Consider the following 18,540-nt stretch of genomic DNA (forward strand, 5'->3'; position numbering starts at 1 on the left):
GCAAATTAAGTATATAGTGATGACAGAAAACTCTTTTAAAAAAATATGCTGCGGAAACTATTTGTTGTTAGCGAAAAAACGTTTTGCACGTGCATTAATCACGTTTCAGTGAGCACAGTTAGCATTGAAGCCGTTATAATTTCAACGATTTTCGCGCGGTCAAAATGTACTATAGTCTAATTCATCCAATTTGAAATAGTGAAAACCGCCCTCCTGTATGACGTTACTTGTGAGTACTAATATCAAATTCTAAGCCAAATTAAGTCCATGTTACCATATATAGTCAAATCATAGATAACTCTGTTAAGATAGAGAAGCGAAATGATAGAATTTAATATGCATTGTGCTAGATATCAATAGTATTAGGACAGAATAATAATTTAATTTTGGAAAGAGAAAAAAAACATGTTGCTACGTAACATTTCGTATTTTATGCCTGTAAGACATATTTTGTCAGTTGTAAATAATGTAAACGAATGATACCTTGATTAAGCTGCAATAGTAAGCGTCGGTAGCGTGGCCGCGCGGTCTAAGGCGCTGGTTTAAGGCACCAGTCTCCTCGGAGGCGTGGGTTCGAATCCCACCGCTGCCAAGTGATTTTTTTAAGTAAGTTAGGAATCAATTTATCGATTTTTGCATTTATTGACGAAAATTTTAATGCATAAAAGATTAATACATTGAAGATCTTGTTTTAATCATAGATAGAACACAATTATCATGTTTCATTTACGTATTTCAAATTCTGAACGCTATCTACATGCAGTTAAAAATTCATGACTAGCATTGCAGAAGAATAACTGGTTACACGTATAATACAGGTTTTCACAACTATTCGAAATGCTTTGAAAACAGGAGTAACGGGGGAGAAAAAAACTATGCCCCGGGTGAGGATCGAACTCACGACCTTCAGATCGCTCTGTCATTTGTGATTATGAGACTGACGCGCTACCTACTGCGCTACCGAGGCCATGGTTCTAAAACTTCAATTTAAGGTGTAAATACTTCATAACATTACCATTAACATTGTAGTTACTTGTCAAGGTGAGTGTAGGGCAAAAAGAAACATCTTTTTCTTAAAGGAAACATATTTCAAAACATAATGAGCTGTGTTGGTTGTTCATTTTTATAGTTCTTTAGTTTTTGAAATACTTTTTATGGTTTTGGGTTTTTTCCCCCCATTTCTTTTTTCTCCAGGAGCAAATTAAGTATATAGTGATGACAGAAAACTCTTTTAAAAAAATATGCTGCGGAAACTATTTGTTGTTAGCGAAAAAACGTTTTGCACGTGCATTAATCACGTTTCAGTGAGCACAGTTAGCATTGAAGCCGTTATAATTTCAACGATTTTCGCGCGGTCAAAATGTACTATAGTCTAATTCATCCAATTTGAAATAGTGAAAACCGCCCTCCTGTATGACGTTACTTGTGAGTACTAATATCAAATTCTAAGCCAAATTAAGTCCATGTTACCATATATAGTCAAATCATAGATAACTCTGTTAAGATAGAGAAGCGAAATGATAGAATTTAATATGCATTGTGCTAGATATCAATAGTATTAGGACAGAATAATAATTCAATTTTGGAAAGAGAAAAAAAAACATGTTGCTACGTAACATTTCGTATTTTATGCCTGTAAGACATATTTTGTCAGTTGTAAATAATGTAAACGAATGATACCTTGATTAAGCTGCAATAGTAAGCGTCGGTAGCGTGGCCGAGCGGTCTAAGGCGCTGGTTTAAGGCACCAGTCTCCTCGGAGGCGTGGGTTCGAATCCCACAGCTGCCAAGTGATTTTTTTAAGTAAGTTAGGAATCAATTTATCGATTTTTGCATTTATTGACGAAAATTTTAATGCATAAAAGATTAATACATTGAAGATCTTGTTTTAATCATAGATAGAACACAATTATCATGTTTCATTTACGTATTTCAAATTCTGAACGCTATCTACATGCAGTTAAAAATTCATGACTAGCATTGCAGAAGAATAACTGGTTACACGTATAATACAGGTTTTCACAACTATTCGAAATGCTTTGAAAACAGGAGTAACGGGGGAGAAAAAAACTATGCCCCGGGTGAGGATCGAACTCACGACCTTCAGATCGCTCTGTCATTTGTGATTATGAGACTGACGCGCTACCTACTGCGCTACCGAGGCCATGGTTCTAAAACTTCAATTTAAGGTGTAAATACTTCATAACATTACCATTAACATTGTAGTTACTTGTCAAGGTGAGTGTAGGGCAAAAAGAAACATCTTTTTCTTAAAGGAAACATATTTCAAAACATAATGAGCTGTGTTGGTTGTTCATTTTTATAGTTCTTTAGTTTTTGAAATACTTTTTATGGTTTTGGGTTTTTTCCCCCCATTTCTTTTTTCTCCAGGAGCAAATTAAGTATATAGTGATGACAGAAAACTCTTTTAAAAAAATATGCTGCGGAAACTATTTGTTGTTAGCGAAAAAACGTTTTGCACGTGCATTAATCACGTTTCAGTGAGCACAGTTAGCATTGAAGCCGTTATAATTTCAACGATTTTCGCGCGGTCAAAATGTACTATAGTCTAATTCATCCAATTTGAAATAGTGAAAACCGCCCTCCTGTATGACGTTACTTGTGAGTACTAATATCAAATTCTAAGCCAAATTAAGTCCATGTTACCATATATAGTCAAATCATAGATAACTCTGTTAAGATAGAGAAGCGAAATGATAGAATTTAATATGCATTGTGCTAGATATCAATAGTATTAGGACAGAATAATAATTCAATTTTGGAAAGAGAAAAAAAAACATGTTGCTACGTAACATTTCGTATTTTATGCCTGTAAGACATATTTTGTCAGTTGTAAATAATGTAAACGAATGATACCTTGATTAAGCTGCAATAGTAAGCGTCGGTAGCGTGGCCGAGCGGTCTAAGGCGCTGGTTTAAGGCACCAGTCTCCTCGGAGGCGTGGGTTCGAATCCCACCGCTGCCAAGTGATTTTTTTAAGTAAGTTAGGAATCAGTTTATCGATTTTTGCATTTATTGACGAAAATTTTAATGCATAAAAGATTAATACATTGAAGATCTTGTTTTAATCATAGATAGAACACAATTATCATGTTTCATTTACGTATTTCAAATTCTGAACGCTATCTACATGTAGTTAAAAATTCATGACTAGCATTGCAGAAGAATAACTGGTTACACGTATAATACAGGTTTTCACAACTATTCGAAATGCTTTGAAAACAGGAGTAACGGGGGAGAAAAAAACTATGCCCCGGGTGAGGATCGAACTCACGACCTTCAGATCGCTCTGTCATTTGTGATTATGAGACTGACGCGCTACCTACTGCGCTACCGAGGCCATGGTTCTAAAACTTCAATTTAAGGTGTAAATACTTCATAACATTACCATTAACATTGTAGTTACTTGTCAAGGTGAGTGTAGGGCAAAAAGAAACATCTTTTTCTTAAAGGAAACATATTTCAAAACATAATGAGCTGTGTTGGTTGTTCATTTTTATAGTTCTTTAGTTTTTGAAATACTTTTTATGGTTTTGGGTTTTTTCCCCCCATTTCTTTTTTCTCCAGGAGCAAATTAAGTATATAGTGATGACAGAAAACTCTTTTAAAAAAATATGCTGCGGAAACTATTTGTTGTTAGCGAAAAAACGTTTTGCACGTGCATTAATCACGTTTCAGTGAGCACAGTTAGCATTGAAGCCGTTATAATTTCAACGATTTTCGCGCGGTCAAAATGTACTATAGTCTAATTCATCCAATTTGAAATAGTGAAAACCGCCCTCCTGTATGACGTTACTTGTGAGTACTAATATCAAATTCTAAGCCAAATTAAGTCCATGTTACCATATATAGTCAAATCATAGATAACTCTGTTAAGATAGAGAAGCGAAATGATAGAATTTAATATGCATTGTGCTAGATATCAATAGTATTAGGACAGAATAATAATTCAATTTTGGAAAGAGAAAAAAAAACATGTTGCTACGTAACATTTCGTATTTTATGCCTGTAAGACATATTTTGTCAGTTGTAAATAATGTAAACGAATGATACCTTGATTAAGCTGCAATAGTAAGCGTCGGTAGCGTGGCCGAGCGGTCTAAGGCGCTGGTTTAAGGCACCAGTCTCCTCGGAGGCGTGGGTTCGAATCCCACCGCTGCCAAGTGATTTTTTTAAGTAAGTTAGGAATCAATTTATCGATTTTTGCATTTATTGACGAAAATTTTAATGCATAAAAGATTAATACATTGAAGATCTTGTTTTAATCATAGATAGAACACAATTATCATGTTTCATTTACGTATTTCAAATTCTGAACGCTATCTACATGCAGTTAAAAATTCATGACTAGCATTGCAGAAGAATAACTGGTTACACGTATAATACAGGTTTTCACAACTATTCGAAATGCTTTGAAAACAGGAGTAACGGGGGAGAAAAAAACTATGCCCCGGGTGAGGATCGAACTCACGACCTTCAGATCGCTCTGTCATTTGTGATTATGAGACTGACGCGCTACCTACTGCGCTACCGAGGCCATGGTTCTAACACTTCAATTTAAGGTGTAAATACTTCATAACATTACCATTAACATTGTAGTTACTTGTCAAGGTGAGTGTAGGGCAAAAAGAAACATCTTTTTCTTAAAGGAAACATATTTCAAAACATAATGAGCTGTGTTGGTTGTTCATTTTTATAGTTCTTTAGTTTTTGAAATACTTTTTATGGTTTTGGGTTTTTTCCCCCCATTTCTTTTTTCTCCAGGAGCAAATTAAGTATATAGTGATGACAGAAAACTCTTTTAAAAAAATATGCTGCGGAAACTATTTGTTGTTAGCGAAAAAACGTTTTGCACGTGCATTAATCACGTTTCAGTGAGCACAGTTAGCATTGAAGCCGTTATAATTTCAACGATTTTCGCGCGGTCAAAATGTACTATAGTCTAATTCATCCAATTTGAAATAGTGAAAACCGCCCTCCTGTATGACGTTACTTGTGAGTACTAATATCAAATTCTAAGCCAAATTAAGTCCATGTTACCATATATAGTCAAATCATAGATAACTCTGTTAAGATAGAGAAGCGAAATGATAGAATTTAATATGCATTGTGCTAGATATCAATAGTATTAGGACAGAATAATAATTCAATTTTGGAAAGAGAAAAAAAAACATGTTGCTACGTAACATTTCGTATTTTATGCCTGTAAGACATATTTTGTCAGTTGTAAATAATGTAAACGAATGATACCTTGATTAAGCTGCAATAGTAAGCGTCGGTAGCGTGGCCGAGCGGTCTAAGGCGCTGGTTTAAGGCACCAGTCTCCTCGGAGGCGTGGGTTCGAATCCCACAGCTGCCAAGTGATTTTTTTAAGTAAGTTAGGAATCAATTTATCGATTTTTGCATTTATTGACGAAAATTTTAATGCATAAAAGATTAATACATTGAAGATCTTGTTTTAATCATAGATAGAACACAATTATCATGTTTCATTTACGTATTTCAAATTCTGAACGCTATCTACATGCAGTTAAAAATTCATGACTAGCATTGCAGAAGAATAACTGGTTACACGTATAATACAGGTTTTCACAACTATTCGAAATGCTTTGAAAACAGGAGTAACGGGGGAGAAAAAAACTATGCCCCGGGTGAGGATCGAACTCACGACCTTCAGATCGCTCTGTCATTTGTGATTATGAGACTGACGCGCTACCTACTGCGCTACCGAGGCCATGGTTCTAAAACTTCAATTTAAGGTGTAAATACTTCATAACATTACCATTAACATTGTAGTTACTTGTCAAGGTGAGTGTAGGGCAAAAAGAAACATCTTTTTCTTAAAGGAAACATATTTCAAAACATAATGAGCTGTGTTGGTTGTTCATTTTTATAGTTCTTTAGTTTTTGAAATACTTTTTATGGTTTTGGGTTTTTTCCCCCCATTTCTTTTTTCTCCAGGAGCAAATTAAGTATATAGTGATGACAGAAAACTCTTTTAAAAAAATATGCTGCGGAAACTATTTGTTGTTAGCGAAAAAACGTTTTGCACGTGCATTAATCACGTTTCAGTGAGCACAGTTAGCATTGAAGCCGTTATAATTTCAACGATTTTCGCGCGGTCAAAATGTACTATAGTCTAATTCATCCAATTTGAAATAGTGAAAACCGCCCTCCTGTATGACGTTACTTGTGAGTACTAATATCAAATTCTAAGCCAAATTAAGTCCATGTTACCATATATAGTCAAATCATAGATAACTCTGTTAAGATAGAGAAGCGAAATGATAGAATTTAATATGCATTGTGCTAGATATCAATAGTATTAGGACAGAATAATAATTTAATTTTGGAAAGAGAAAAAAAACATGTTGCTACGTAACATTTCGTATTTTATGCCTGTAAGACATATTTTGTCAGTTGTAAATAATGTAAACGAATGATACCTTGATTAAGCTGCAATAGTAAGCGTCGGTAGCGTGGCCGAGCGGTCTAAGGCGCTGGTTTAAGGCACCAGTCTCCTCGGAGGCGTGGGTTCGAATCCCACCGCTGCCAAGTGATTTTTTTAAGTAAGTTAGGAATCAATTTATCGATTTTTGCATTTATTGACGAAAATTTTAATGCATAAAAGATTAATACATTGAAGATCTTGTTTTAATCATAGATAGAACACAATTATCATGTTTCATTTACGTATTTCAAATTCTGAACGCTATCTACATGCAGTTAAAAATTCATGACTAGCATTGCAGAAGAATAACTGGTTACACGTATAATACAGGTTTTCACAACTATTCGAAATGCTTTGAAAACAGGAGTAACGGGGGAGAAAAAAACTATGCCCCGGGTGAGGATCGAACTCACGACCTTCAGATCGCTCTGTCATTTGTGATTATGAGACTGACGCGCTACCTACTGCGCTACCGAGGCCATGGTTCTAAAACTTCAATTTAAGGTGTAAATACTTCATAACATTACCATTAACATTGTAGTTACTTGTCAAGGTGAGTGTAGGGCAAAAAGAAACATCTTTTTCTTAAAGGAAACATATTTCAAAACATAATGAGCTGTGTTGGTTGTTCATTTTTATAGTTCTTTAGTTTTTGAAATACTTTTTATGGTTTTGGGTTTTTTCCCCCCATTTCTTTTTTCTCCAGGAGCAAATTAAGTATATAGTGATGACAGAAAACTCTTTTAAAAAAATATGCTGCGGAAACTATTTGTTGTTAGCGAAAAAACGTTTTGCACGTGCATTAATCACGTTTCAGTGAGCACAGTTAGCATTGAAGCCGTTATAATTTCAACGATTTTCGCGCGGTCAAAATGTACTATAGTCTAATTCATCCAATTTGAAATAGTGAAAACCGCCCTCCTGTATGACGTTACTTGTGAGTACTAATATCAAATTCTAAGCCAAATTAAGTCCATGTTACCATATATAGTCAAATCATAGATAACTCTGTTAAGATAGAGAAGCGAAATGATAGAATTTAATATGCATTGTGCTAGATATCAATAGTATTAGTGTAAACATATTTTATTAATTAAATTCAGGTTAAGTAATGTACACAAATTGGCATTTACATATTAATACAAGTGAATAATTAATAGGATCCAGAAACAAGCTGTTAGCTTATATTAATCCGTTTCCTAATTCAAATAAGAACATTTCATATTGTAATACTCAAGGAGTAGAGTGTAAAAAAATTAACAATGTTACACTAGATGGAAAACAAACAAAACATATACATGTAATAAGGTTGTGAACACAAAAGAGAAAAAAAAAAAAAAAATTTTTTTTTTTACATCAGATATACAATAATAAAGTGTATGTTTCTGAACGGACACAATTATTTAAGATATAAGTATTACTTGTTGAACAAGATGATTGTAATCATATGACAAATCTTTTGCTACTGAGTATGAATGTTTGAACTGCCAAGAATATTTCAATGTTTTGTTCGTAGCTGAAATCCGTTGAACCGTGTAGCAAAATTTCTTCTGACAAGAAATGTATGATATTGATGTTATAAAAATGCTGTTCACGCATGATGTGAAATCGGGGGCAGTGCAACAAGTAATGCGCTGTTGTTTCTATAGCACCACATAAACAAAGTGGTGAGTCCACTATATTTTTTACAAAAAGATGTTGATTTAGAGAACTGCATTGCATTCGAAGTCTTGAGTGATAAATTTGACCTAATCGCTTACCAATGTAATAATAATTTGGAGGCTTAGTCACCCGAGACTGGACACAATTCCTGAATGCCCCCACCGAAGTACTGGTCTTAGCATTCTCAGGGAGGAGATTCCATGAACGTACAGTTGCCGGTAAATAATAATTCGAATACAGGGCTGTTCTTGTTCGAACAGGGGGGATTAGTGACGAGTTTCTCGTATTATGATTATGTATGGTTGCATGGGATTCTGGAACTAAGTTTGATAAATATTCCGGAGTAATATGATTTTTCATCTTGTAAAAATAAATTAATCTGTGGCCCTCCCTTCGATCTTTAAGCTTTTCCCAACCCGTTTCGAGATATAATCTCTCTAGGGACACCAACCTAGTACCCCCAGTTACGATCCTGGCAGCCTCTGCTTGTACTTTTTCAATTTTATCGATCAAAAGATGTGTATAGTTGTCCCAGATAACATCAGCATATTCTAATAATGGTCTTATATATGTTAGGTATATTGTCTCGAGTGTTCGTCTGTCAAGGATGAATTTAAATTTTCGTAGAACATTCAGTCGTTTGTATGCCTTTTCGGTTATTACATCAATATGTTTATGCCAAGTGCCATCGTTTGAAACATGTAATCCAAGGTGTTTATGGGTAGATACCTCAGTTACAGTTACGTTGTTCATGTTAAGTTTTGGATGATCAGGTTTGTGAAGTTTCCGTGAAATTGTCATGGTCTCGGTTTTCTGAGGGTTAAAGGTCACTAGCCAATTTGAAGACCATCTATGGATTTTTGCAAGATCACTATTCAAGTTGTTTGCCGATTCTCGGGGGTCATCTACTATCAAATATAAACTTGTATCATCAGCAAACAACTTAATAGTGGACTGTATATCAGATATGATATCATTGATAAATATCAAAAATAAAAGAGGTCCCAGGATCGACCCCTGGGGTACTCCAGCCTTTATATTGCCCCACTCGGATGATACATTATTAATTACAACCCTTTGCTTTCTATCAGATAGATAATTTTTTACCCATGCCAAAATAGAACCTTTAATGCCAATAGCTTCTAATTTTCTCAACAACCCCTTATGCCAAACTCTGTCAAATGCCTTAGTTATATCACAAAAAATTACTCTAATTTCTTTCCCGTCATCTAATGCCTTCCCAAACTCATTTGTAATATTAAGCAATTGATTAATGGCTGAGTCCCCTTGAGTGAAACCTGATTGGTTGGGTGTAATTATCTGGTTAGCAAGTAGATAATTATGAATATGCTTAAAAACACATCTTTCCATGACTTTTCCGATAACGCTTATCAATGAGATCGGTCTGTAGTTTCTGTAGTCACTTGGAGAGCCCTTCTTAAATACAGGGGTAACATTAGCACATTTCCAGTCAGAAGGAAACTTGCCAACTGATAAAGACAGGTTAAATAACCTGCACAAAGGGTATTTCAGAATTCCATATGCTTCCTTTAGAAGTCGTGGGCTTATTCGATCTGGTCCCGATGCTTTTGATACGTCCAAAATCTTCAAAATGTCTACTACCTCGTTCTCAGATATTATCATATCACCGAGCCCCTCTGTTCGTGTGTCAGGTATGTCTGGCAGATGTGTGTTAGAGTCATCAAGATTTGATTGACCACAAAAATAATCATTAAATATTTTTGCCTTTTTTGTATCGTCACAGATCAGATCATCGTCTATCTGTAAAGGGGGAATGTTGCGACTGTCACTGGAGTCACATTTCATCAAAGATTTAATAAGACTCCAATATTGTTTGCCACCATGAGTTTCAGATATAATTTTGGTTGACAATTTTGAAAAATAATCAGTTTTTGAGTTTAAAACTAGTTTATTACATTTATTCCTAAAAAATCGAAATTTTGCCCAGTCCGGAGCAGAATTTGTATTTTTGGCTCTTTTATGGATACGATTTTTTTTACGAATCATCCTTTTGATATCAGCGGTAAGCCATGGTGGTTTATCTTTTCTGACTGTAATAATTCGGTTAGGAATGTTTTTATTTGCCTTGTCAATAAGTTCGTCCGTTATAGTACATGCTATCAATAGTATTAGGACAGAATAATAATTCAATTTTGGAAAGAGAAAAAAAAACATGTTGCTACGTAACATTTCGTATTTTATGCCTGTAAGACATATTTTGTCAGTTGTAAATAATGTAAACGAATGATACCTTGATTAAGCTGCAATAGTAAGGGTCGGTAGCGTGGCCGAGCGGTCTAAGGCGCTGGTTTAAGGCACCAGTCTCCTCGGAGGCGTGGGTTCGAATCCCACCGCTGCCAAGTGATTTTTTTAAGTAAGTTAGGAATCAATTTATCGATTTTTGCATTTATTGACGAAAATTTTAATGCATAAAAGATTAATACATTGAAGATCTTGTTTTAATCATAGATAGAACACAATTATCATGTTTCATTTACGTATTTCAAATTCTGAACGCTATCTACATGCAGTTAAAAATTCATGACTAGCATTGCAGAAGAATAACTGGTTACACGTATAATACAGGTTTTCACAACTATTCGAAATGCTTTGAAAACAGGAGTAACGGGGGAGAAAAAAACTATGCCCCGGGTGAGGATCGAACTCACGACCTTCAGATCGCTCTGTCATTTGTGATTATGAGACTGACGCGCTACCTACTGCGCTACCGAGGCCATGGTTCTAAAACTTCAATTTAAGGTGTAAATACTTCATAACATTACCATTAACATTGTAGTTACTTGTCAAGGTGAGTGTAGGGCAAAAAGAAACATCTTTTTCTTAAAGGAAACATATTTCAAAACATAATGAGCTGTGTTGGTTGTTCATTTTTATAGTTCTTTAGTTTTTGAAATACTTTTTATGGTTTTGGGTTTTTTCCCCCCATTTCTTTTTTCTCCAGGAGCAAATTAAGTATATAGTGATGACAGAAAACTCTTTTAAAAAAATATGCTGCGGAAACTATTTGTTGTTAGCGAAAAAACGTTTTGCACGTGCATTAATCACGTTTCAGTGAGCACAGTTAGCATTGAAGCCGTTATAATTTCAACGATTTTCGCGCGGTCAAAATGTACTATAGTCTAATTCATCCAATTTGAAATAGTGAAAACCGCCCTCCTGTATGACGTTACTTGTGAGTACTAATATCAAATTCTAAGCCAAATTAAGTCCATGTTACCATATATAGTCAAATCATAGATAACTCTGTTAAGATAGAGAAGCGAAATGATAGAATTTAATATGCATTGTGCTAGATATCAATAGTATTAGGACAGAATAATAATTCAATTTTGGAAAGAGAAAAAAAAACATGTTGCTACGTAACATTTCGTATTTTATGCCTGTAAGACATATTTTGTCAGTTGTAAATAATGTAAACGAATGATACCTTGATTAAGCTGCAATAGTAAGCGTCGGTAGCGTGGCCGAGCGGTCTAAGGCGCTGGTTTAAGGCACCAGTCTCCTCGGAGGCGTGGGTTCGAATCCCACCGCTGCCAAGTGATTTTTTTAAGTAAGTTAGGAATCAATTTATCGATTTTTGCATTTATTGACGAAAATTTTAATGCATAAAAGATTAATACATTGAAGATCTTGTTTTAATCATAGATAGAACACAATTATCATGTTTCATTTACGTATTTCAAATTCTGAACGCTATCTACATGCAGTTAAAAATTCATGACTAGCATTGCAGAAGAATAACTGGTTACACGTATAATACAGGTTTTCACAACTATTCGAAATGCTTTGAAAACAGGAGTAACGGGGGAGAAAAAAACTATGCCCCGGGTGAGGATCGAACTCACGACCTTCAGATCGCTCTGTCATTTGTGATTATGAGACTGACGCGCTACCTACTGCGCTACCGAGGCCATGGTTGTAAAACTTCAATTTAAGGTGTAAATACTTCATAACATTACCATTAACATTGTAGTTACTTGTCAAGGTGAGTGTAGGGCAAAAAGAAACATCTTTTTCTTAAAGGAAACATATTTCAAAACATAATGAGCTGTGTTGGTTGTTCATTTTTATAGTTCTTTAGTTTTTGAAATACTTTTTATGGTTTTGGGTTTTTTCCCCCCATTTCTTTTTTCTCCAGGAGCAAATTAAGTATATAGTGATGACAGAAAACTCTTTTAAAAAAATATGCTGCGGAAACTATTTGTTGTTAGCGAAAAAACGTTTTGCACGTGCATTAATCACGTTTCAGTGAGCACAGTTAGCATTGAAGCCGTTATAATTTCAACGATTTTCGCGCGGTCAAAATGTACTATAGTCTAATTCATCCAATTTGAAATAGTGAAAACCGCCCTCCTGTATGACGTTACTTGTGAGTACTAATATCAAATTCTAAGCCAAATTAAGTCCATGTTACCATATATAGTCAAATCATAGATAACTCTGTTAAGATAGAGAAGCGAAATGATAGAATTTAATATGCATTGTGCTAGATATCAATAGTATTAGGACAGAATAATAATTCAATTTTGGAAAGAGAAAAAAAAACATGTTGCTACGTAACATTTCGTATTTTATGCCTGTAAGACATATTTTGTCAGTTGTAAATAATGTAAACGAATGATACCTTGATTAAGCTGCAATAGTAAGCGTCGGTAGCGTGGCCGAGCGGTCTAAGGCGCTGGTTTAAGGCACCAGTCTCCTCGGAGGCGTGGGTTCGAATCCCACCGCTGCCAAGTGATTTTTTTAAGTAAGTTAGGAATCAATTTATCGATTTTTGCATTTATTGACGAAAATTTTAATGCATAAAAGATTAATACATTGAAGATCTTGTTTTAATCATAGATAGAACACAATTATCATGTTTCATTTACGTATTTCAAATTCTGAACGCTATCTACATGCAGTTAAAAATTCATGACTAGCATTGCAGAAGAATAACTGGTTACACGTATAATACAGGTTTTCACAACTATTCGAAATGCTTTGAAAACAGGAGTAACGGGGGAGAAAAAAACTATGCCCCGGGTGAGGATCGAACTCACGACCTTCAGATCGCTCTGTCATTTGTGATTATGAGACTGACGCGCTACCTACTGCGCTACCGAGGCCATGGTTCTAAAACTTCAATTTAAGGTGTAAATACTTCATAACATTACCATTAACATTGTAGTTACTTGTCAAGGTGAGTGTAGGGCAAAAAGAAACATCTTTTTCTTAAAGGAAACATATTTCAAAACATAATGAGCTGTGTTGGTTGTTCATTTTTATAGTTCTTTAGTTTTTGAAATACTTTTTATGGTTTTGGGTTTTTTCCCCCCATTTCTTTTTTCTCCAGGAGCAAATTAAGTATATAGTGATGACAGAAAACTCTTTTAAAAAAATATGCTGCGGAAACTATTTGTTGTTAGCGAAAAAACGTTTTGCACGTGCATTAATCACGTTTCAGTGAGCACAGTTAGCATTGAAGCCGTTATAATTTCAACGATTTTCGCGCGGTCAAAATGTACTATAGTCTAATTCATCCAATTTGAAATAGTGAAAACCGCCCTCCTGTATGACGTTACTTGTGAGTACTAATATCAAATTCTAAGCCAAATTAAGTCCATGTTACCATATATAGTCAAATCATAGATAACTCTGTTAAGATAGAGAAGCGAAATGATAGAATTTAATATGCATTGTGCTAGATATCAATAGTATTAGGACAGAATAATAATTTAATTTTGGAAAGAGAAAAAAAACATGTTGCTACGTAACATTTCGTATTTTATGCCTGTAAGACATATTTTGTCAGTTGTAAATAATGTAAACGAATGATACCTTGATTAAGCTGCAATAGTAAGCGTCGGTAGCGTGGCCGAGCGGTCTAAGGCGCTGGTTTAAGGCACCAGTCTCCTCGGAGGCGTGGGTTCGAATCCCACCGCTGCCAAGTGATTTTTTTAAGTAAGTTAGGAATCAATTTATCGATTTTTGCATTTATTGACGAAAATTTTAATGCATAAAAGATTAATACATTGAAGATCTTGTTTTAATCATAGATAGAACACAATTATCATGTTTCATTTACGTATTTCAAATTCTGAACGCTATCTACATGCAGTTAAAAATTCATGACTAGCATTGCAGAAGAATAACTGGTTACACGTATAATACAGGTTTTCACAACTATTCGAAATGCTTTGAAAACAGGAGTAACGGGGGAGAAAAAACTATGCCCCGGGTGAGGATCGAACTCACGACCTTCAGATCGCTCTGTCATTTGTGATTATGAGACTGACGCGCTACCTACTGCGCTACCGAGGCCATGGTTCTAAAATTTCAATTTAAGGTGTAAATACTTCATAACATTACCATTAACATTGTAGTTACTTGTCAAGGTGAGTGTAGGGCAAAAAGAAACATCTTTTTCTTAAAGGAAACATATTTCAAAACATAATGAGCTGTGTTGGTTGTTCATTTTTATAGTTCTTTAGTTTTTGAAATACTTTTTATGGTTTTGGGTTTTTTCCCCCCATTTCTTTTTTCTCCAGGAGCAAATTAAGTATATAGTGATGACAGAAAACTCTTTAAAAAAAATATGCTGCGGAAACTATTTGTTGTTAGCGAAAAAACGTTTTGCACGTGCATTAATCACGTTTCAGTGAGCACAGTTAGCATTGAAGCCGTTATAATTTCAACGATTTTCGCGCGGTCAAAATGTACTATAGTCTAATTCATCCAATTTGAAATAGTGAAAACCGCCCTCCTGTATGACGTTACTTGTGAGTACTAATATCAAATTCTAAGCCAAATTAAGTCCATGTTACCATATATAGTCAAATCATAGATAACTCTGTTAAGATAGAGAAGCGAAATGATAGAATTTAATATGCATTGTGCTAGATATCAATAGTATTAGGACAGAATAATAATTTAATTTTGGAAAGAGAAAAAAAACATGTTGCTACGTAACATTTCGTATTTTATGCCTGTAAGACATATTTTGTCAGTTGTAAATAATGTAAACGAATGATACCTTGATTAAGCTGCAATAGTAAGCGTCGGTAGCGTGGCCGAGCGGTCTAAGGCGCTGGTTTAAGGCACCAGTCTCCTCGGAGGCGTGGGTTCGAATCCCACCGCTGCCAAGTGATTTTTTTAAGTAAGTTAGGAATCAATTTATCGATTTTTGCATTTATTGACGAAAATTTTAATGCATAAAAGATTAATACATTGAAGATCTTGTTTTAATCATAGATAGAACACAATTATCATGTTTCATTTACGTATTTCAAATTCTGAACGCTATCTACATGCAGTTAAAAATTCATGACTAGCATTGCAGAAGAATAACTGGTTACACGTATAATACAGGTTTTCACAACTATTCGAAATGCTTTGAAAACAGGAGTAACGGGGGAGAAAAAAACTATGCCCCGGGTGAGGATCGAACTCACGACCTTCAGATCGCTCTGTCATTTGTGATTATGAGACTGACGCGCTACCTACTGCGCTACCGAGGCCATGGTTCTAAAACTTCAATTTAAGGTGTAAATACTTCATAACATTACCATTAACATTGTAGTTACTTGTCAAGGTGAGTGTAGGGCAAAAAGAAACATCTTTTTCTTAAAGGAAACATATTTCAAAACATAATGAGCTGTGTTGGTTGTTCATTTTTATAGTTCTTTAGTTTTTGAAATACTTTTTATGGTTTTGGGTTTTTTCCCCCCATTTCTTTTTTCTCCAGGAGCAAATTAAGTATATAGTGATGACAGAAAACTCTTTTAAAAAAATATGCTGCGGAAACTATTTGTTGTTAGCGAAAAAACGTTTTGCACGTGCATTAATCACGTTTCAGTGAGCACAGTTAGCATTGAAGCCGTTATAATTTCAACGATTTTCGCGCGGTCAAAATGTACTATAGTCTAATTCATCCAATTTGAAATAGTGAAAACCGCCCTCCTGTATGACGTTACTTGTGAGTACTAATATCAAATTCTAAGCCAAATTAAGTCCATGTTACCATATATAGTCAAATCATAGATAACTCTGTTAAGATAGAGAAGCGAAATGATAGAATTTAATATGCATTGTGCTAGATATCAATAGTATTAGGACAGAATAATAATTTAATTTTGGAAAGAGAAAAAAAAATGTTGCTACGTAACATTTCGTATTTTATGCCTGTAAGACATATTTTGTCAGTTGTAAATAATGTAAACGAATGATACCTTGATTAAGCTGCAATAGTAAGCGTCGGTAGCGTGGCCGCGCGGTCTAAGGCGCTGGTTTAAGGCACCAGTCTCCTCGGAGGCGTGGGTTCGAATCCCACCGCTGCCAAGTGATTTTTTTAAGTAAGTTAGGAATCAATTTATCGATTTTTGCATTTATTGACGAAAATTTTAATGCATAAAAGATTAATACATTGAAGATCTTGTTTTAATCATAGATAGAACACAATTATCATGTTTCATTTACGTATTTCAAATTCTGAACGCTATCTACATGCAGTTAAAAATTCATGACTAGCATTGCAGAAGAATAACTGGTTACACGTATAATACAGGTTTTCACAACTATTCGAAATGCTTTGAAAACAGGAGTAACGGGGGAGAAAAAAACTATGCCCCGGGTGAGGATCGAACTCACGACCTTCAGATCGCTCTGTCATTTGTGATTATGAGACTGACGCGCCTTTTTTTTTTATCTTTATTAAAATCAAACATCATATTATACAAGTAAAACAATATATAAAATCAATTGTCCTTGATTGTTGTCATTATATACTAACTTTGTATTTACAATACATCTACTACTGTTAATTCACATTTAAAGTACACAATATAAAGTATATAAACTAATTACAATTTAAAGACTAGAATATTGTCTGTTTCTTCTAACAATGGGTTATCTAATACACACTTTTTTTGAAATATATGACTCATATTATGACATCGACAGAGATAGACATGCATATATGTTACATAATGTTTTAATGTATATTGAAATAATTTTATCAAATTTACATTAGAATAACCACTATTCAACAAGTTTCTCCTTCTGTAGATACAGTATCTGGCAACAGACATAAAAAAATTTAGAAACGTATCATTTACACCTTTCATATGCCATCTCAAACCCAAAATCAATAGTTCCTCACTTCTTACTAAACTAATCTTATCTGAATCACAGTTTTCAAAAATTCTAACCAACAAAGATGATAAATAATTATGAAAATCTTGAAGCTTATCACAATTCATAAATATATGCAGGATGTCCTCCTTTTCACTGCAACATACTTTATAAATATTATCATCACCTAAACCTATCTTATGAAGTTTTACATTGGTAAAAATACAGTTATGTAACACCTTAAAGTCTAACTCAACCAAGTTAGAAGGTTTCCAATACATATTAACATGTGTCCATATTTTACTAACTGCTTCAGAACTTACATCAAATTCCGATTTCCATAACTCAATACCAACAGGTTCTTCAACAATATTTTCCAACATAATAGTGTATAATGTTTTAGTGCTACATAGTTTCAAATCATAATGCACATTTTTACAAATAATTGAAATGTCTATTGTTCTTGGTATAGATATTCTGTGAATATCAGTGTTCACTGTGTTTTTCCATTCTACAGGTATAACATTCAACAAATTTCTATATCTATCAATTACATACTGTACATTAACATCTTCATATACAACTTGAATCATTTCAACTATAGCATGATCTGGCAAGAAACCAGTTTTTACTTCAAAGCATATATCTTTGAGACAAACAATACCAGCACCTATAAAATCGTGCCATACAATTGTTCTGTTATTAACTATAATATTAGGATTAACAAACAAAGGCTGATCATAAATATTTTCTACAGACAATGGAAACTCTATTTTTTTCCTTATAAAATTCAGTGCTTGAAAAAATTCTTGATAAACAACAGGAAGTTTTTTCAATTCACAATTAGGTATCACTGAATAAAAAACATTAAGACAAAGTTTCATTTCATAAATTGAAGATACAAAATACTTAAATGTATATTTCCATAATACTTCATATTCATCATTTAACAATCTGCCTAGAAATTTTAGCCTAAAAGCATATATTTTACATTTGATATCAGCAACATTTAAACCACCTCTACTTTTATCATCTACTATACAGTTATATTTTACTAAATGACATCTATTTTTCCATATAAAATTAAGACAAACTCTTTTTATCTCTATATAAGCCCATTCAGGTAATGCAGTAACAAACAATGCATACCAAAATCTAGATAACATCAGTGAATTGATAACACTAACCCTGCCATGTATAGTAAGTCTTCTCAATAACCATATGTTGAGAAGGGTTTTTATCTTAACTATTTT

General features: G+C 34.1%; 23 non-coding genes across 23 annotated transcripts; 12 read left to right on the top strand and 11 right to left on the bottom strand.

The window, feature by feature from the left end:
• The first annotated feature begins 510 nt into the window (after positions 1-510).
• Positions 511-592, top strand: Trnal-aag (transfer RNA leucine (anticodon AAG)). Its single transcript has one exon. It is a non-coding gene; the product is annotated as a tRNA-Leu (tRNA).
• A 284-nt stretch (positions 593-876) lies between these two features.
• Trnam-cau (transfer RNA methionine (anticodon CAU)) lies at positions 877-967 on the bottom strand. The gene is given in 2 exon segments: positions 877-912; positions 931-967. It is a non-coding gene; the product is annotated as a tRNA-Met (tRNA).
• Positions 968-1,707: 740 nt separating this feature from the next.
• On the top strand, positions 1,708-1,789 carry Trnal-aag (transfer RNA leucine (anticodon AAG)). The gene has a single exon. It is a non-coding gene; the product is annotated as a tRNA-Leu (tRNA).
• Positions 1,790-2,073: 284 nt separating this feature from the next.
• Trnam-cau (transfer RNA methionine (anticodon CAU)) lies at positions 2,074-2,164 on the bottom strand. The gene is given in 2 exon segments: positions 2,074-2,109; positions 2,128-2,164. It is a non-coding gene; the product is annotated as a tRNA-Met (tRNA).
• Positions 2,165-2,904: 740 nt separating this feature from the next.
• On the top strand, positions 2,905-2,986 carry Trnal-aag (transfer RNA leucine (anticodon AAG)). Its single transcript has one exon. It is a non-coding gene; the product is annotated as a tRNA-Leu (tRNA).
• A 284-nt stretch (positions 2,987-3,270) lies between these two features.
• Trnam-cau (transfer RNA methionine (anticodon CAU)) lies at positions 3,271-3,361 on the bottom strand. Its single transcript is given in 2 exon segments — positions 3,271-3,306; positions 3,325-3,361. It is a non-coding gene; the product is annotated as a tRNA-Met (tRNA).
• A 740-nt stretch (positions 3,362-4,101) lies between these two features.
• Positions 4,102-4,183, top strand: Trnal-aag (transfer RNA leucine (anticodon AAG)). The gene has a single exon. It is a non-coding gene; the product is annotated as a tRNA-Leu (tRNA).
• Positions 4,184-4,467: 284 nt separating this feature from the next.
• On the bottom strand, positions 4,468-4,558 carry Trnam-cau (transfer RNA methionine (anticodon CAU)). The gene is given in 2 exon segments: positions 4,468-4,503; positions 4,522-4,558. It is a non-coding gene; the product is annotated as a tRNA-Met (tRNA).
• Positions 4,559-5,298: 740 nt separating this feature from the next.
• Positions 5,299-5,380, top strand: Trnal-aag (transfer RNA leucine (anticodon AAG)). Its single transcript has one exon. It is a non-coding gene; the product is annotated as a tRNA-Leu (tRNA).
• A 284-nt stretch (positions 5,381-5,664) lies between these two features.
• Trnam-cau (transfer RNA methionine (anticodon CAU)) lies at positions 5,665-5,755 on the bottom strand. Its single transcript is given in 2 exon segments — positions 5,665-5,700; positions 5,719-5,755. It is a non-coding gene; the product is annotated as a tRNA-Met (tRNA).
• Positions 5,756-6,494: 739 nt separating this feature from the next.
• Trnal-aag (transfer RNA leucine (anticodon AAG)) lies at positions 6,495-6,576 on the top strand. The gene has a single exon. It is a non-coding gene; the product is annotated as a tRNA-Leu (tRNA).
• Positions 6,577-6,860: 284 nt separating this feature from the next.
• Trnam-cau (transfer RNA methionine (anticodon CAU)) lies at positions 6,861-6,951 on the bottom strand. The gene is given in 2 exon segments: positions 6,861-6,896; positions 6,915-6,951. It is a non-coding gene; the product is annotated as a tRNA-Met (tRNA).
• Positions 6,952-10,433: 3,482 nt separating this feature from the next.
• Trnal-aag (transfer RNA leucine (anticodon AAG)) lies at positions 10,434-10,515 on the top strand. The gene has a single exon. It is a non-coding gene; the product is annotated as a tRNA-Leu (tRNA).
• Positions 10,516-10,799: 284 nt separating this feature from the next.
• On the bottom strand, positions 10,800-10,890 carry Trnam-cau (transfer RNA methionine (anticodon CAU)). The gene is given in 2 exon segments: positions 10,800-10,835; positions 10,854-10,890. It is a non-coding gene; the product is annotated as a tRNA-Met (tRNA).
• A 740-nt stretch (positions 10,891-11,630) lies between these two features.
• Trnal-aag (transfer RNA leucine (anticodon AAG)) lies at positions 11,631-11,712 on the top strand. Its single transcript has one exon. It is a non-coding gene; the product is annotated as a tRNA-Leu (tRNA).
• A 284-nt stretch (positions 11,713-11,996) lies between these two features.
• Positions 11,997-12,087, bottom strand: Trnam-cau (transfer RNA methionine (anticodon CAU)). The gene is given in 2 exon segments: positions 11,997-12,032; positions 12,051-12,087. It is a non-coding gene; the product is annotated as a tRNA-Met (tRNA).
• Positions 12,088-12,827: 740 nt separating this feature from the next.
• Trnal-aag (transfer RNA leucine (anticodon AAG)) lies at positions 12,828-12,909 on the top strand. Its single transcript has one exon. It is a non-coding gene; the product is annotated as a tRNA-Leu (tRNA).
• Positions 12,910-13,193: 284 nt separating this feature from the next.
• On the bottom strand, positions 13,194-13,284 carry Trnam-cau (transfer RNA methionine (anticodon CAU)). The gene is given in 2 exon segments: positions 13,194-13,229; positions 13,248-13,284. It is a non-coding gene; the product is annotated as a tRNA-Met (tRNA).
• Positions 13,285-14,023: 739 nt separating this feature from the next.
• On the top strand, positions 14,024-14,105 carry Trnal-aag (transfer RNA leucine (anticodon AAG)). The gene has a single exon. It is a non-coding gene; the product is annotated as a tRNA-Leu (tRNA).
• Positions 14,106-14,388: 283 nt separating this feature from the next.
• On the bottom strand, positions 14,389-14,479 carry Trnam-cau (transfer RNA methionine (anticodon CAU)). Its single transcript is given in 2 exon segments — positions 14,389-14,424; positions 14,443-14,479. It is a non-coding gene; the product is annotated as a tRNA-Met (tRNA).
• A 739-nt stretch (positions 14,480-15,218) lies between these two features.
• On the top strand, positions 15,219-15,300 carry Trnal-aag (transfer RNA leucine (anticodon AAG)). Its single transcript has one exon. It is a non-coding gene; the product is annotated as a tRNA-Leu (tRNA).
• Positions 15,301-15,584: 284 nt separating this feature from the next.
• Positions 15,585-15,675, bottom strand: Trnam-cau (transfer RNA methionine (anticodon CAU)). The gene is given in 2 exon segments: positions 15,585-15,620; positions 15,639-15,675. It is a non-coding gene; the product is annotated as a tRNA-Met (tRNA).
• A 738-nt stretch (positions 15,676-16,413) lies between these two features.
• Positions 16,414-16,495, top strand: Trnal-aag (transfer RNA leucine (anticodon AAG)). The gene has a single exon. It is a non-coding gene; the product is annotated as a tRNA-Leu (tRNA).
• The last annotated feature ends 2,045 nt before the right edge of the window (positions 16,496-18,540 follow it).

Source organism: Mytilus californianus, unplaced genomic scaffold (genome assembly GCF_021869535.1).
Source record: "Mytilus californianus isolate M0D057914Y unplaced genomic scaffold, xbMytCali1.0.p SCAF_2, whole genome shotgun sequence".
NCBI lineage: Eukaryota > Metazoa > Mollusca > Bivalvia > Mytilida > Mytilidae > Mytilus > Mytilus californianus.